This window comes from Asparagus officinalis, chromosome 5 (genome assembly GCF_001876935.1).
Source record: "Asparagus officinalis chromosome 5, Aspof.V1, whole genome shotgun sequence".
Taxonomy (NCBI): domain Eukaryota; kingdom Viridiplantae; phylum Streptophyta; class Magnoliopsida; order Asparagales; family Asparagaceae; genus Asparagus; species Asparagus officinalis.
In genome coordinates this window covers 108,340,008-108,355,171 of record NC_033798.1, presented here as the reverse complement: position 1 = coordinate 108,355,171, position 15,164 = coordinate 108,340,008, and positions in this window count along the sequence as shown.

The following is a 15,164-nucleotide window of genomic DNA, read 5'->3' as shown; positions in this document are numbered from 1 at the left end:
CCCGGAAACCCGGGCCAAACCCGGGTCCCGGGCTGGCGCAAACTAGCCCGGTCCGGATCCGGGCCCGGCCCGGAACAGTACCGGCTCCGGTCCGACACGGTCACCCTGGGGTGACCGTTGTCGAAAAAAACCGGGCCGGGCTGGGCCAGGCCAACGGTCACCCTGGGGTGACCGTTGTCGAAAAAAACCGGGCCGGGCCGGGCCGACACCAACGGTCACAATTTGTGACCGTTAGCGGAATTTGGCCGGGTCGGGCCGGCCCGGTCCGGCCCGATCCGGGCCGACCAAACGGCCATATTTGGCCATTTGACCGACTTGCCCCTTAAAACGGTCAAAAACAGCTAGAATATGAGGGTTTTTTGGTCATTTGCCTGGGGGCTGCCTCTATAAATAGAGGGTGGGTTCACTTCATTTTCTCACAACAAAACTCATCTACTTCTCTCTAATACTCTCTTTTACAATCTTATACTCTCTTATACTCTCTTATATTTTCTAATACTTCCATCAAATGGCTTCTGGATCAGATTATGAAGAGCAAAACCTATCTCCTACAGATCCAGAGATGAGTCTTCCTACAACAACTCCTCCTTCTACCGGTGTTAATCCTGAATCTGGTGGTGACGAATCTACTGCACCAAGAGCTCCTAAAAGGTCGAGATCCGATGTGTGGAATTTTTTTGAGAAGATAGACATCACCAAGGATGAACACGGTAGGATCATCTCCCAGAAGACAAAATGTGCGTTGTGCGGCCAGGTTTTCCAAGCTCATCATAAGAGCAGCACCAACCATCTCAAATGCCATATAGAAAAACATAACAAAGGTCAGAATCTTCAAGGTGATATCCGACAGTCTATGATTTCCCAATCCTCCTCTTCTGGTATCGTCGGTAGTTGGAATTATGATGCTGCCCGAGCTAGAAAATGCGTAATCAGGTTTATTGTTCTTAAAAACCTACCTTTTAAATTAGTAGAAGATGATGAATTTGAAGATTTGTTTAGAGATGGTTTTTATCCCGTATTTATAAAATTTTCTCGTCAAACCTGTCAATGTGATATTTTAAAATATTATCAGGAGGAATAAGGAAAAATAATTTCTTATTTTAAAAATTTAAACTATAAATTTTCTTTAATTTCTGATATTTGGACATCTAGAATGCAAACTGGTTATTTATGTATCACAGCACACTGGATTGATGAAAATTGGCAAGTGTTTAAAAGAGTTATTTTTTTTATTGCAATTGAAGAGTCACACACTGGTATTAATATTATAAATTTAATAATTGAAGAACTTATGAAACTAGAAATTGATCAAAGAATATTTTCTCTTTCACTAGATAATGCAAAGTAATAACAATGTAGTTGCTGATTTTATTAAAATAACTCTGTCATTACCATGTCATGGTGACCTTTTTCATGTTAGATGTATCTGCCATATTTTAAATTTAATTATTCAAAGTGCATTTTCTGAAATTAAACCCATGATAGAAAAGGTTAGAACAGTTGCTAAATGCATAATGCTTCTGAAATGAGAATTAAAGATGGAAACAATGTTGTAAAAAAAACTATAAGCCTAGACTAATTCCAAAAGATGTTGACCATAGGTGGAATTCCACATATGCAATGTTAAGTGTAGCAATAGAATATAAAGAAATTATAAATGATTTTATAAATTTTTATGCTTCTAGTTCTAGCTCTGGTAGCACTTTATGGAATAAGTGAAGATGAATGAACAATTATATGTAAATTAAATGAGATGTTACAAGTTTTTTATGATGCTATTATGTTATTATCTGGTTGTTATTATCTAACTATTACTTTAGCTGCTTTACAAATTTTAAATATTCAAAAAAAAATTTTCCAAATATCGTATGGATGATATTTTTGGAAATATAATTTTTCAAATGGAGAACAAATTAATAAGTATTTTAGGCATATTCCTCATATTTTTGGTTTGAAGGTTCTTATTGATCCATGTTTGAAGGATATTGGTCTTCGAAGTTTGTTACGATCAGTGTATGGTGGACAGATTATAGACTTAGATGATGGTTCCACCATTACTGCTACTTCTCATCATTTATCTATTAGAAATTATTTTCAAACATTATATGATGAGTATGCAGCTAAACATGGTGTATCTGCACAACAGTCTACAGCTTCAGCGCCTTCGGCTTCGAGCACAGGTCGAGGTAAAAGTGTAAGTTTTGATAGATATACAATGGTAGCTGAACTAACTGGTGGATCTGGAATTGGTTCAGGATTAGAGGTTTCTGAATTAGATGAATATATTTCTGCTTTATTAGTTAAATGTCAAGAAAATGCTTTAGATATTTTACAATGGTGGAGAGTATATGGATCAGTTTCATTTCCCTATACTTTCCACCATGGTTCGTGACTTACTATCAGTACAGGTTTCGACGGTAGCTTCGGAATCCGCCTTCAGCACAGCAGGACGTTTGATCGACGACCACATGACATGCTTAGATCCGTATACTGCACAAGCGGTGATGTGCTTACAAGATTGGTGGAGGTACGAGAAGTGAACATAAGGCATCGATTGATTGCTATAATTGAAGATAAATTTGAAGAGTTGGGACTAGCAGATAGATATAAAGATTAGATAATATTCATCAAATTGTAATTTTTATTTCTTAGCTTTAAATTTATAATGAATTATTTCGGAAAAAATTACAAATGATAGTGATAGGTTAGTATGTGCCAACCTAGTTGGGATTTACTCATCTATTGTGATGCGACGAATTTCAAAATAAATTTATACTTGTAAAGGATTTACTGATTATTAATAAAGAAATTATTTTTATCATCTTTTATTTTTATAATTTTTTGTACTTGTAATTTATATCGTTTCAAGTTATTAAAAAATTTATGTCATTTTCTGTAATTTTTATGTATATTTTATGATTAATTTTTTTTTAAAATTTAAAAAAAATAAAAAATGAAAAAAATCGGGTCGGCCTGGAGCCCGGCCCGCTCCGGCCCGGGTTCGGACCCGGCCCGGGTCACCCGGGCCCGGGCTTCAGTTTTGCCCGGCCCGGGCCCGATTTCCCGGGCCGGGCCTGGTCTGCCCGGGCCGAATGGACACCCCTAGATGTAGCTTTTATCTATAGAGTAAAACAGCACTGTTCATATTACAATACACTATAATAGCTTATGGTTAAAAGAAGCAACGAGTAAATATATTTTCGTTTATAAACCCAATTTGTTTTTAAGTTCACTTTAAAAATCCATCTCAAATACATATAATGCTCCACACGTTTGAAACTTTACACAATTTTACAATGCCAGTTCACAGTGGTTAAAAATAATAATAAATAAATAAGTTTTTTATCTATAAACCCGATAAGCTAACCCAATTTTTTAAGCTCATTCACTCCAAAAATTAATCATAAACTGAAAATGTTCCATCAATTTTAATAATATGATATAATATAATATAATGTAATATAATAATATCATAAAAAACCATACCGAGAGTTTTTTTTTATATAAACCTAAAATTCCCAAATTTATTCGAAAGCTCACACACTTTCAGAATCATCTTAGACCCAAAATACAAAGCAATGGTATTTTTGCCTTTTTTTACTTCAATATCGCGACATTACAAATTATAGACGAGATATTTTAGCCTATATTATTTGTTCTAAGTGGTTAATATACAATGAAACTATGAACCAAATTGCTTAAATTATATATATATGAGAAAAATAAGTATGCTTGGTACTAAACACAAATATTGTGCTTAGTAGTGAGATGTCTCATTTCCATCCACTCATTGTCATTCCCAACCACTTCCTAACCCATGTGAATGTGAGGCCCGATTTTAATGAGTGTAGGGGAATGAGACATCTCACTACCAAGCACAAAAACTTATGTTTGGTACCAAGCATACACATTTCTCTCTCTCTCTCTCTCTCTCTCTCTCTCTCTCTCTCTCTCTCTCTCTCTCTATATATATATATATATATATATATATATATATATATATATATATATATGAGAAAAATGGGTATACTTGGTACCAAGGATCCTTGGTAGTGATGTGGACTGTTGTAAGTCTTTGACCAAGATAAAGGATGTTTTCAAGCATAAACCTTGATTGCAAACATGAACATCAGAAAGTTTATATTCAATACTAAGACTATGTCCTCCTGCAGAAGAAAGGCTGTGGGTCGTTTTTTCAAAGTATTGAGAGGGAACAATACCTTCTCTAATACAATTTAGGTCTGCTCCAGTGTCAATTAAAGCAGTATCTCTGACAGTGAAGCTGGACTGAATTTTGAGAATAATATCACATTTCCATTTTTGATTTATATACTTTTCTACAGAATCAATATTATTAGAGCATTTTGTATTATTTGGTTGAGATTTTAAGGTTAAAATTTCTTGTTTAAGATTTTTAAGCTGAATTTTGACTTCTTTTTGTTCCTTTTTGAGGTCTTGAATAAATGCCTTTTTAGATGGACAGGTTAGAGTAGAAGAGGCACTCTTATTCTTTTTTATCATCTCAAGGTACTTCTTTAACTGTATCCCTTTTTCTTGAGGATTAGTAATGGCATTAATGGTCTCAAGAACAAAATGTTCCTGTTCATCTAGGGTATTTAATTCAGAAGAACTATAAGATGTTATAGATGAATCTTCAGAACTATTTTTATTTTTAGAAGTGCAAAGATTGTTGCACTCATCATCAGAGGAAGAATTATCATCAATAAGATTTAAAGAATTTGTAAGTTTTTCAATTTCTTCTTCAGTAAATTCATCGGAGTTTAATATTAACTCGTTAATCTTCTTTTTCATATCCTTTCGAAAACATTTATTAGCATAATGTCCTTTTTGTTTACATTTATAACATGTAGGAGTCTTTGTAGTATTATTTTTCCTAAAATTTCTTTTAGGAGGTTTTCTTGGTATTCTTTCAGTTTTATTAGTATTTTGTGTTTTTTGATAATTAGATTTTGTTTTACGATAGTTATTAGGACTATTTTTTATCCTAGGATTGTCCATTTGAAAACCAAATTGGTAACAAAAGTCTCCCAATTCTCTTTTACCTAAAAGGTTTTGATTTTTTAATTGATTCTTAATTTTAATGTCGTTGCAAAGTTGTAAACCAATAGTGTTGACCTTTTGGATTAATTCTCCGAAGGGGATTTGATCATAGAGAATGATGCCCTTACATTGTTCTTTAAGGGAAGTTCTAACATTTTTGGCAAATAAAGGTGGAAGGCCAGAAATAAACTTTTCTTTCCAAATGGGATTATTACAGTCATGTAGTTGGTAAAATTTTGACAAAAACACATCTTTGTACCATTTAAAGTCTGTAAGGGTTTTACACCTAAAATTTATGAGTTGTTCCCTGACTTTTTCTTGAAGGCTATCAACAAGGCCTATAAAGTGATGATATATAGCAAGAAGCAGGGTATAGACAGCATCATTAATCACATGTCCTGTCTTATCAAGGATTGGTTCACCATATTGGGTTTTTTTATAACTATTTAAAATATTATGTTTTTGTGAATCAGTTAGGTACCGATCCCACCATCCTTGTAATTGACCGGAAAAGGATGAACATAGGCCACTAGCAATGTCTTTTTCAGGATTACCTTGTTGTCTACATGCATTGGCATATATAAGCATTTCTTGTAACAGATGTATTATTTGATACTCAGTATAACCATCAATGTTCCATTCAACTAGGGAGTTACCATCGAAGCTTATTTTTTGGCTATTGAATTCTTCAAATTGCATATCGGCAGTTGGAATAATACGGATGTTTTGTAATACTCTGAATTGTTAGGGGTTTGTCAAAATCATGATCAGAATTGGTTATATCATCAAATTGTGATTCAAGATCAGATAGGACATTGATAGCAAGAGATTTTCCTTTTTCAATATCTTTTAATCTCTTGGTTGATTCTTCATTAAAATCTTATTGATGATAATTCTTCCTCTGATGATGAGTGCAACAATCTTTGCACTTCTAAAAATAAAAATAGTTCTGAAGATTCATCTATAACATCTTATAGTTCTTCTGAATTAAATACCCTAGATGAACAGGAACATTTTGTTCTTGAGACCATTAATGTCATTACTAATCCTCAAGAAAAGAGGATACAGTTAAAGAAGTACCTTGAGATGATAAAAAAGAATAAGAGTGTCTCTTCTACTCTAACCTTTCCATCTAAAAAGGCATCTATTCAAGACCTCAGAAAGGAACAAAAAGAAGTCAAAATTCAGCTTAAAAATCTTAAACAAGAAATTTTAACCTTAAAATTTCAACCAAATAATACAAAATGCTCTAATATTGATTCTGTAGAAAAGTATATAAATCAAAAATGGAAATGTGATATTATTCTCAAAATTCAGTCCAGCTTTACTGTCAGAGATACTGCTTTAATTGACACTGGAGCAGACCTAAATTGTATTAGAGAAGGTATTGTTCCCTCTCAATACTTTGAAAAAACGACCCACAGCCTTTCTTCTGCAGGAGGACATAGTCTTAGTATTGAATATAAACTTTCTGATGTTCATGTTTGCAATCAAGGTTTATGTTTAAAAACATCCTTTATCTTGGTCAAAAACTTACAACAAAGTATTATCCTTGGCACTCCTTTCATTAATCTTCTCAAACCCTTTTCCGTTGATGACAATGACCTTCATTTTCATACTAATGGGTTCAAATATACTATCAAGTTTAACAATGTCCCTGAAGAAACTTATCTTAATCATTTAGTCTCATCTTTATCTCATAAAGAAAAATTCCTTCAAGACATTTCTGATGAGATTAAATTAGAAAAGATTGAAAAACAAATTAATGAAGAAAAATTTACTGAAAGGATAAAACTTTTCCAAGAAAAACTTGAAAAGGAAGTTTGTTCGGAGATCCCTCATGCTTTTTGGTTTAGAAAAAAACATGTTGTTAACCTCCCATATGAAAAAGATTTTTCTGAAAATAAAATCCCTACCAAAGCTCGTCCAATACAAATGAGTCAGAGGCTTTTAGAAATATGTAAGCAAGAGATTTCTGATCTACAAAAGAAAAACCTGATCAGACCCAGCTCTTCTCCTTGGAGTTGCGCAGCTTTTTATGTTGAGAATACTGCAGAACTTGAAAGAGGAGTTCCTAGATTGGTTATCAATTATAAACCTCTTAACAAAGTCTTACAATGGATTAGATATCCTATACCAAATAAACAAGATCTAATGAAGAGTGTTTACATTGATGATGTTTTTGTTTTTTCTAAAGATATCGACCAACATTGGAAACATCTACATATCTTCTTTAAAATCATTAAAGATAATGGTTTAGTTGTCTCCGCTAGAAAAATAAAACTCTTCCAAACCAAAATACAATTTTTAGGATATTCTATTAACAAAGGTACTATTTCCCCTATCCAAAGAGTCATTGCCTTTGCTGATAAATTTCTTGATGAGATAAAAGACACTAAGCAATTACAAAGATTTATAGGATGTCTTAATTATGTTTCTGATTTCTATAAAGACCTTGCCTATGATAGAAAAATTCTTAGTGATAGATTAAAAAAGGATTGTACCGAATGGACAGAAAGACATTCTGAAGCGGTCAAAAGGATAAAGACTGAAGTAAAAACATTACCTTGTTTATCTCTTCCAGATCCTACAACTTTTAAAATAGTTGAAACAGATGCATCTGATTTTGGCTACGGAGGGGTTTTGAAGCAAATAGTTAACAATAAAGATGTTCTAGTAGCCTTTACTTCTGGTGCTTGGAATGACACTCGAAAAAATTATTCAAGATGTTCTAGTAGCCTTTACTTCTGGTGCTTGGAATGACACTCGAAAAAATTATTCAACAATAAAAAAGGAAATGCTTGCTATTGTTCTTTCTATCAATAAATTTCAAAGCGATTTATTAAACCAAAAATTCTTACTCAGAATTGACTGTATGTCTGCCAAATACGTTATTAATAAAGATGTTCAAAACTTAGCATCTAAACAAATATTTGCTAGATGGCAAGCTATCCTTACTGTGTTTGATTTTGATATAGAGTTTATCAAGGGTGATAATAATAATTTACCTGATTTCCTCTCCAGGGAATTTTTACAAGGATATGGCACTGACAAAATATCATTGCCAAAGGGTTCTCTCACATGAAAAAGAGAGATCTTCTTCTACTCCCTTAACACAAGACGATAAGGGAACAGAGAGATCTTCTTCTACTCCCTTAACACAAGACGATAAGGGAACATATTCTCAATTTTATCAGAAAACATTGGATAAACTTGTCATCCTAAGGGAACATATTCTCAATTTTATCAGAAAACATTGGATAAACTTGTCATCCTCGAAACGTCTGATCAAACTCTTTTACCGATTGAAATGGCAGCAAAATTCCTTCCCAAGGAATACTACTATATTCCGTCCATGTTTGGTAAAACTACCCTCTACTATGAGAAAATTCTTAAAGAAACAGAAAGTGCATCCGCTCATCATAGATACCGAGGTAAAGAATATAGTTACTCTCGGCTAAGAATATATCGTATTATTCCATTAAATGAATGGAACTCATATGGAAATCCCAATGTTCCGCGAAAGTTTAAAGAAAAAACTCTAATTGGTCCCCAACAATACAATTACTGGGACTATCAAGCTGCTTGGGAACATGTTCTGTACATTCAAAATCATCTGGGAAAGCATTCATGGTGGATACGATTTATGAATCAAATGTGTCTACCAAATTGGTTTATTGAAACCTTCTGGGCTAAATTTGGAGCCATCAAAGAAATTATGCCAAAAGAAATCCTTAAAAAACAAGGAAAAAATATATCTCCACTAGATATGCTTCAAATATCTATGGAATTTGGTCTGCCCTGGATTATGCAATGGGATTGGGATTGTGTTAACGGTACACCATCTTATTTTGCGAGAAGTATTTCTGTAAAATGGTATGATAAATGGAATATTGCGAACTATCTTAATGAAAGAAAAGGCTCTCTGCTCCCAGACTATAGCCCAGAATATGGAATAAAATCAAATCCAAGAAGATCTGATATGAAGGCTATACAAGAAAGTCTTTACGACAAATTTGCGCTACAATATCCAAATGCAAGTGAAGAAAAACTAAAGTCATTAACTTATGACGAAATGCTAATGATACTAGCACCAATGGATACCACGTCCTCTACTTCAGAACCTGCTGAGACATCAGAGCCTGTTAAAATAAAAGATGAACCCGTGCTTGAAGATACTCCCATGGATAGTGAAGATGGTTTTGACAACAATGGCGACGATTGTTACGGTATTGATCTATGATATACCATTAATTTATGGTAAAATTAGCCATTAACATATGGTAAAATTCATATACCATTAACTTATGGTAACTACTGATTAATATCAACGGCTTAAACACTAAGTCGATCACATATTATCTTTTCCAAAAGTTTAAAATATCTAACTTTTATAAATTCCTTACACAGCTAAATAAAGTAGACTGCGGGCCTACGTACCTATAACCAATCAACTTTGGATGCTTAAAGAAGAAGTAATTTGGTCAAAAAGGCTACATGAAAAGTAACTATTCTGCCTTGGATACTAAAAGATGTTGCATTTCTGTCAAAAAGGCTAAGCTTCCCTACGTCCTTTAGGTGTTGACAAAATTGAAGACGGTGGGGACCTCCAAGCTTTAAAGAAGCTTTAAAGAATGAAAAAGAATCTTTTGCATAGTTCCAGAGAAAGTCTATAAAAGGAGAAGGAGTTGAGGCATTCGGGGAGGCGTTTTGGAGAGTTGAAGTCTTATCCTCTCTGGTGGAACCCCTCCAGTTTCCTCTTTTTAGTTTTTAGTTTTAGTTTGAGTTTGAGTTTGAGACTGAGTGAGGTTTGCTTTTAATCTTTCTTTCTTTTGAGTGTTTTGTAAGATAAGTGTGCTCTACTACTAGCTCCAGCAGGATCTCCCAGCTTTCGGTTTGTAAGTGTTTAAGTTTGATTTCTTTCTAGTTTGTAAATCCCTTATGTAAATATTATCTAGTTTGCTTTCGTTACTGTTCATTTCCGCCTCTGTTACTGTTCATTATTGTTCATACTTTTACTGTTCATTTTTACTATTCATTTCTATATTTTCTTCTTTTAATTTTGATATACATGTGAACGAAGAAGAAGATATAGCTATAAACAATAAATATATCCTCTCCTCCGTCTACACCAGTAATCCCCACGAGCTAGCTCTATCGTATCAAGCCTAAACAAGTCCTGGTCACGGTTGGTGTGTATATATATATATATATATATATAGTATATATTATATATATATAGACCTCTTTATCAAACCTATAAGTTGTATGTCCACATCAAACTTCCTAGCCACTCATTTATTAATATAAAAAAAACTTTTTCAATAATCATGGCAAGGATCCCTTAGGTAATCATGCGGGCCTAAAAAGTTTGGTAGACAATAATTTTTTGCTATTTCACCTTAAGTTGACACAAGTTGTTGCTCTCTCTCTCTCCTCTACTCTGCCTTCTCTCCTATATATATATATATATTATATATATATAATTATATGATATTATATATATATATATATGGCAACTTCTTACTTAGAAATAGTTTTCTATTTCTTTGATTTCCCACTTTTTTTAGGCAAACAAATAGACCCTGAAAAGAATTGAAATTGAGTCAAAAGTATAGAATTTTTATTGTCTAAAGGAAAGCATGATGTAATCACCTCCGACAAAAACAGCTGGATAATCCGTAGAAAATTAATTCAACAATGTGGAAAGCAACAGTGAACAGCCTAAGAACTATTACCCCCCGAGACGACAAACACTCTTTTGACTCGGGCTTAGATTGAAGGATTCCGACAATAACTTCCTACAAAGTTCTTTGACCCTACAAAGTTCTTTGACCAACAGAGAATCTGCACTTCATAGAGAAAGGCATTATGATTTATCAGAATTACCGTCCAGCAAGAGAAATAGCTAATAAATAAACAAGCCTTTTCCATCTCAAAACCGGTAAATTCAAGAAAAAATAGAATCTTTTCGATTCACAAAGCAAATACTGATTACCGCTCGGAACACAACATCGTTGAGCACATGAAAAGCGAGCAGACATTTAAATCCGAGCATGATTGAGCAGAGAACAAATGGGCATGAGTGAGTAGACAAAAACTTAACCAAGCATGTTGAAAATCATTTCCTGACATTGCCTACGAACTGAGCAAACCCATGGGAAAGAACTAACTTCCTATTAACTAGGGGATTAGTTTGTTAACAAACTAATAAAAAGTGTTCAGCCAAAATTTCTCCTGATTAACTCAAAAATGGTTTGAATGATCTTCTCAATGGTCTAACTCAACACTCCAAAAAAATAAATAATAAAATAAAATAAAATTTGATACGTCACACCTGAAATTTTCATTTACTAAACTGAACGCAAAAGGAACATAAAGAGGAGACACAATACAGCAGAGCAGGCAAAGAGTCCATTCACTTCTTGTCTTCTTCTTTCCTCCCTCGGCAGCATCTCCAATTTTGGTCTACAGATAGCTGACAGCAAAAATCAACGTTAAGAGTCAATCAGAAGAAAATAAAACAGATGCAAAATTTATCATCTCTAAATCAGATCCAGTGAAATGAGCCGTGATACAGGAGGTTGTTCCAACAAAACTAGCAGACCCCAACCAGTGTAGATTCGAGATGGAGAATCATAGGTTCGGCGAGCGTATGGTGTAGATCGCATTGGATAGCTCATTGGTAGTTGTTTGGGCTCAGGAACAGTTGACAGGTTTGACGGTCGACCGCGGTCGTGCACAGAACTGGCTGTGCGTTTGGATCTGGCGCGGTCGACCGCCACGGTTGTGCTGGGTCTGTTTTCCAGACCCGTTTCGTTTGGGTTTTCTATAAATACCCAAACTCGATTCTAGGGTTTGTAAGCAAGGGGTTTTGAGCAGATTGAGAGGGTTTTCTTTGGGCTTCTATTCTAGGAGCAATTGGTGAGATCAAGAGCTAATTTGTTGAGGGTTTATGAGAGATTTGTAACCCTAGTTGTATCCCCTTGATTTCTAATAGTGAAAACTCCCCCCTCCTTGCCCCGCGGATGTAGACATCTCGCCGAACCACGTAAAATCTGGTGTTTAATTGTTTGTGCTATCTTTTGGTTGTGTGGTTTATCTCTCTTGGCTATTTGGTTGGATCTCGACATAGGGGTTTCTCCCCAACAAGTGGTATCAGAGCTCCAGACAACGCTTGGGCTTTTTGGAGGTGTAGATCAGTTGGGAAGTTCATCTAGAGCTTCGATTGGTGATAAAGGTGGGATCTTTGTGGTAAAGTTTCTATCTTTTTTAAGTTGGATCTATTTCTTGTTTGTTCCGCAATAGTTTGGGTGCTTTAAGATATATGACCGAAAAAGATAAAAATGAGGAGGGTTCTTCTAGTGTGAAGGTCGTCCAAAGTTTGAATATACATTCTATGAAAATAGATGTGAAAAAGTTCAACGGCACAAATAATTTTGGACTTTGGCGATGCGAAGTCATGGATGCGCTAAATGCGCAAAATTTGGAAGATACGTTGGAGTTGGACGGGAAACCGACCGACAATGATGATAAGGTTTGGAATAAAATGAATAGAACGACGTGTGGTGTGATTAGGTCTTGCCTCACTCAAGATCTAAAAAATGATGTGATGAATGAGACTTCAGCAAAAAAGATTTGGGAGGTCCTAGAGGGCAAATATTTGACGAAGAGCGTCGAAAATCGTTTGCATTTGAAGAGGAGGCTTTATCGCTTCCAATTGAAGAAGGGGACATCCATTAGTGATCACATGAACCACTACACGAAGCAACTTACAGATTTGGCGAATGTAGATGTTATAGTTGAAGATGAAGATAAGGCATTGTTGTTATTGAGTTTCTTGCCCGACGAGGAATATGAGACATTCGTCCTCACTCTTATTAATGGGAGGCATCTCTTTCGTATAGTGAGGTCACCGCAGCTCTTGTGAATTATCAACTTCGAAAGAAGGACAAGGAGACTTCCATTGAGCCGGTTGCGAGGGCATTGGTTGCAAGAGCTAGAAGTCCAAACCGTGGTAGGAGGTCGTAGTCTAGAGGGAGGCATCCTGCAGTTGGTAGGAATCAGTGTGCCTTTTGTAGAGAGGATGGACATTGGAAAGTCGAATACCCAAAATTGCAAGCCAGGAAGAATAAGGGGAAAGCTATTCAAGTTTTAGAGGTGAATGTTACCAAGGCAAGTGGTGGCGTTTCAGATTCAGATTCTTCAGGCTATTCATGCCCAGCTCTTCCATCAGTTGGTGTTGCCGACTCCACCGAGTGGATGTTGGATTCGGGTGCTACTTACCACATATGCCCTAAGAGGGATTGGTTCTCCAGCTTTCAGGAGTTGGAAAGAGGGGATGTTGTTCTTATGGGTAATGATCATAGATGCCCTATTGGTGGTATTGGTACTGTTCGGATTCGGACGAGTAACGGGATGATTCAGGAGTTGTTTGATGTGAGGTTCATTCCTTAACCAAGAAAGAACATCATTTCACTTGGGGTATTGGAGACAGCAGGCTATAGGGTGACCTTGACGGATTCTCGCTTGAAGGTCACATCGGGGTCCATGATTATGATGAAGGGCGTCAGGAGAAGTAACTTGTATTATCTGCTTGGGAGCACAGTGATTGATAGAGCGCTGACGACTTCTTTGGCTAGACTGTGGCATTGTTTGGTGCTGGGGTATATTATTGGTTATGCCGTGCATAGGTCGGTGAGGAGTGCTATGACCTGCAGATTGAAGTCCTGTGAGCACATTGGGATGAGCGAGAAGACCGAGGTGAAGTTCAGCATGTTTATCCATCGATCGAGTGGTCTTATTGGAGATGTTCAGTCAGGCATTGGGGGGCCTTCCATGGAGGCATCATTGGGAGGTAATCAGTATTTTGTTTTCTATGTTGGGGATTGTACTAGACATATATGGGTTGCAACCAAGTCCCATTGGTATGAAGTCCTAGTAGTCCGCAACAGTTGGAGGAGGTGTATGGGCAGAAATGTTACCTGTCGTACTATTTCTAGTAAGGGTTCTTTCTTGCATTGGTGCCGAGTTCATGGCAGTTGGAGACACTTCAGAGGAGAGGAGACAGTGGGACGACGTGATGAGATGGCGGATCTAGTGGGCCGTTCTTTTCTGGAGGAGGATCGGCGTTGGTTGTCGAGTAGTGGATTTGGTATTCAGGCTTTGACATGTTTGAGCCATCTTATGAGGTTGCCGACTGCTGCGTGTAGAGTTGTTAGATCTGATGGAGCTGCTTCAGGGTTTGATCGACGTCGGATATTTGGCTACCCAGCACTTGGTCACATCGTTGATGTGAGATTGGATCCGATTGTGCATTTGGGATTCAGGAGTTCATTCGGCTATCAGTTGGGAGCTTCTGAGTTTGGTCTGCGCAGGTTTGTCATTTTGGACTCTTGGCAGGTAGAGGGTATTGATCAGATCAGAGGGATACCGTAGCGGGTGGAGTGATGCTACTCCACATTGGGTGGAGCTTACTCCACATACTCCAGGTCATTCTGTATTATTGGGTTTTCCAGCTGAGGTGGCACAGCGTGGGAGCCATTTGGATACGGATGCGGATGACGAGTTGGTAGATCCGTGTGCAGCTGGTGGATATAGCTTGGATACGGCCATTGTTTCACCTCAGGTGGAGGTGTTTGGATCGTTTCAGTTTGGGGTCGTTGATGATGCTATCAGTCGCAGTTTGGACTGAGGGCCTTTGGAGGCCATTGGGTGAACTACGTGAAGGCTTGATTCCTTGGAGAGGATACGTAGGCAGTCAGTTTTGATGCAGCCGATTTGGTGAGTAGACACAGTTGTTTGGGGTGAGTGTTCGCACTCCCGTTTGGGTCTCAACATGTTGTGGATGGGGTTCGTTGTCAAGAATCCGTTGCCATGGCGTACTGGATGCAACAAGTGAGGCATTGGTTTGGTTGGTGTCGGCTCAGTTTGGCAGAACGTTCGTCGAGGTGGAGAATTGTAGATTCGAGATAGAGAATCATAAGTTCGACGAGCGTATGGTGTAGATCGCATTGGATGGCTCATTGGCAGTTGTTTGGGCTCAGGAACAGTTGACAGGTTTGGCGGTCGACCGTGACGGTCGACCGCGGTCATGCACAGAA